At 43.7% G+C, this 3,554-nt stretch overlaps 1 non-coding gene across 1 annotated transcript; it reads right to left on the bottom strand.

Moving 5' to 3' along the window:
- Positions 1-580: 580 nt before the first annotated feature.
- LOC145405175 (5S ribosomal RNA) lies at positions 581-699 on the bottom strand. Its single transcript, XR_013898277.1, has one exon. It is a non-coding gene; the product is annotated as a 5S ribosomal RNA (ribosomal RNA).
- Positions 700-3,554: the final 2,855 nt, after the last annotated feature.

The following is a 3,554-nucleotide window of genomic DNA, read 5'->3' as shown; positions in this document are numbered from 1 at the left end:
CAAGAACAATGGACGTGAACCTAGATTGTGACTTTTGCAATGGGTGCTGCAGTCCTAACCCTGCAGGAAGAGGAAGAAGTCTCTGCAAGAAGACAAAGGAGAGCGAGAAGCAGGGCACTGTGGATGAGAGAATGTCTTCCACGGAGAGAAGTAAGTAGCCAGTATAGAAATCTGCACAGTACTGCTTTCTTCCCGAGTATGCCTTTCCAATGAGCGCGGGCCTTTCTTGTAAACAATCAATCCACATTCCATCATTTTTACCACATTTTGGTATATATGAAAAGTTTGTGACAGAAATATTAAAACTACAAAGTTTACTGTTTTGAATTAATCATAATATAACATACCACCTCAACTGACTACAGGGTTCAAGATAGCAGACGACACACGCTACATGTAAACTCCATAGAGAAGAAGGAGACTACCAAGTCATGGATGTCCACGATCGCCATGGACGTCCATGAATGGCTCTGGCGGCCTTCCACCCGTGGACGTCCATGACCCTCCCGCGGGGGCAAATTTGGACGTCCACGGCCAGTTTGGACGTCCACGAGTCTCCCGTGTGATAGCCCCTTAAGGATGCCAACAGCATCTGGTGTTCCCAGGCGGTCACCCATCCAAGTACTAACCAGACCCAACGTTGCTTAACTTCGCTGATCGGACGGGAAGCGGTGTACTCAACGTGGTATGGCCGTTGCTCATATGTATTTCCTGATTATGGCGGCAAGAGTTAAAGATTCACCTATTTATTTACTTATTTATTTATTCTATTATTTACCTATCAATAAGATGGAAGAAAAATGCCAAAAAGCGGGAAGTATATGTGTGTTTTCTGATATTAATGCTTTACTGTAACTCACGGCCAATTACCTCTCGCCTAATAACTCGTAATCTTACAATAGTAAGTACGTGTACTGTAAAGAGGAATCCTTCTCCCTGAAAATAAATCAACAAAGGTATTGAATGAGGTTCATGATATGTGAGCAAGGATGGAGTTGGGATAAAGGAATGCACGTCTGAATATAAGTGGCTTGGAGAAATCCCTGAGAAGACGGGAAGTTCCATTGATGTGACTTATTTTTTCATCCATTCACCCATTTTTATTCTTTTTCCAGTCAGCTTATGAAACGGTTCTCGAACTTCGTAATAAATATTTTTGAAGTAGCTGACGATGCAAGCGCGTGAAATGTTCTGCAATATTTGAATTAATTATAGGTTCTTGCAACAGATAATGATACAATGGTGGGTGTAGGTGTGTGCTGAACTCAGAGAAGAGAGTCAAGCTTTTCAGTAAGTTTTTCAATATTTTACCGGAATTCCATGCATAGAGTTTCAGAAGTTATAATAAATATTTTTTTCACTGTATCTGTAGGCATAGAATGATGTTTGCGTGGGTGCAGGTGTGTGAGGGGGAACTCTGAAAATGAAAGGGAGGCTCGTCTCTAATTTTACCAAGGGCGTTACGGAATTCCATAAAATTTTTCACGAAACATTAACGTAGGATTCGTATATTACTACAGTTGTATTCTGCCTCTTGTTTTTATTTTATTTTTCTATTCCTAGGTTTATTGAATCATCTTGTTTCTCGAGATTTTCATAGTTATTCTTCCTGATTCATTCCGCTATAATTTTCCTCCATGATGCACAGGATTCATTTTTCTCCCCTCCTGTGTCAGAAAACTTCGCCTGGTGTGAGTCTCGTCGCCTCTTGCCAGCCGTCTGAGCTATGGTTTGTCGATCCCAGCCTGGCGTGCACTTAGTATCCCGCGCGATGGGGGCTGCTTTTCATCCTTTATGGCAAGCGCTATCGTATGACTGAAAGGAGGCGCGGAAATATTCAAGATGGAAAAGCGTAATCCTTCTCGTATTGTGTCAGGAGTGTGGAATGGGACAGGGTGAAGGGTAGAGGGTGGAGTGAGGTTGGGCTGTGTATGATGTGTAGAAGGGAGGTATAGGGATACTGGAATGGGGACGGTGTGAGATTGGGGTGTGTATGCTGTGTGTAGAGGGGAGATGTGGGGATGAATGGGGCTGAAGTTGGAATGGGGGCGGTGTGAGGTTGGGATGTGTATGGTGTGTGAGGAAGAGAGGTGTGGGAATGAGTGGGGCTGAAGCTGGAATGGGGGCAGTGTGTGGTTGGGAGGTGTAAGCTGTGTGTAGAAGGGAGGTGTGGCGTTGAGTGCTGTTAAGCTGGAGTGTGTGCCGAATCATTGACTGAAATGAAGGCTTACAATTAGGTCAGGATAAAGCTGAGGTGTTTGTGTATGCCAAGAGGGTGTGGGACGAGTGAGAATGTACCTGGTTTGTATACGTATGAGGGAGAACTGAGATGGATTGAAGGACTACAGCAGGAGTTGAGTATGCACTGATTAGCAAATACAGGAAAAGAGACCGGTCTGCAGAGAGTGTATGTGTATCTCCCCTGAAGATCTGAATACATGAGAACGCCTGCGATATCTCTTGTTTTCTTTTCCCTCGAGAGACCTTTGCGTCTGTTAATGTCTGCCTTCCTTTGCTCTCCTTTTTTAATTGATTTTGTTCAGCTTAGGAAAGATCTTCGAACTCGAGGAGTTAGATATAGTTTCTCCTTTTACAACAAGAGGAAGCTAAATAGATAACTTGGAGACATACATTAGAAAACGAGATAACTTGAAATATGCAAGAGAATTTCACAGGGGTTGCAGAAATGGCAGAGAGCAATTTGTTGGTCCCCGCCGGCAGCGCTGTGTGTGAAGGGCAGTATATCACCTCCCACTCCTTCCAATGCGGCTTTCATCCCCCTGCCGCGTAATGCCCACACCACACACGCCTGGAATTTGTCGCCTTCAATATACGCGGCCGATTTCACAGCCAGCTTACGCAGGGGAAGTGGTGGTCAGGTGACTGGAGAAGAAGTGGTCTGCTGTCTGAAAGAATTCGATGTCAGTTCCAGGTTGGAGCAGGGAGCAGTTTGATTTTTATTTTAAAATAACAGAACAGAGGAAGGAAAAACAAATGAATTAAAAAAAAATCATCCATACACCAGATTACTGGTGTCCTCTATTCATAAAACATCTGTAACAGTTAGACTTGAACAGCTGTAGGTTGAAGTTTGGAGGGAAACAACTCTGGGGAAGCGAGTTCCAAAGAGATGCAGTACGGGGAATGAAAGAATTCTGATAGGCAGAAGTTGTGCAATATGGCTGAGTGACATTCCAGTCGTGAGCGCTACCAGATGCCCGTGTAGCACGAGGGAAGGCGTGGAGAGGTGGCACCATAGACGCAACTTCGTCTGAGCTTTTGCCAAAAAATTATCTGTAAAATAATGCAAGGGAGGCAATGTTCCTTCTTACTTGTAGGGGAGGTAGTTTATTTGTAACGGCAGGGTTGTTAGTAATTCTAACAGCTTTGTTCTGAATTTTGTCTAGTTGTTTTGATGCAACCTCTCAACATCCATTCCACAAGGGTGAGCAATATTCAAGCTGAGAACGCACATGATTCCAATAAATTACAGCTAAATGCTCGTCAGTGAAGAAGTGAAATCCATTAAAAAAAATTACTAATGAACAAGAGAC

This window comes from Coenobita brevimanus, chromosome 65, assembly GCF_032717465.1.
Source record: "Coenobita brevimanus isolate Jiangsu-jjx chromosome 65, ASM3271746v2, whole genome shotgun sequence".
NCBI lineage: Eukaryota > Metazoa > Arthropoda > Malacostraca > Decapoda > Coenobitidae > Coenobita > Coenobita brevimanus.
The sequence above is the reverse complement of the archived record's forward strand: the minus strand, read 5'-3'. Positions and strand labels throughout refer to the sequence as shown.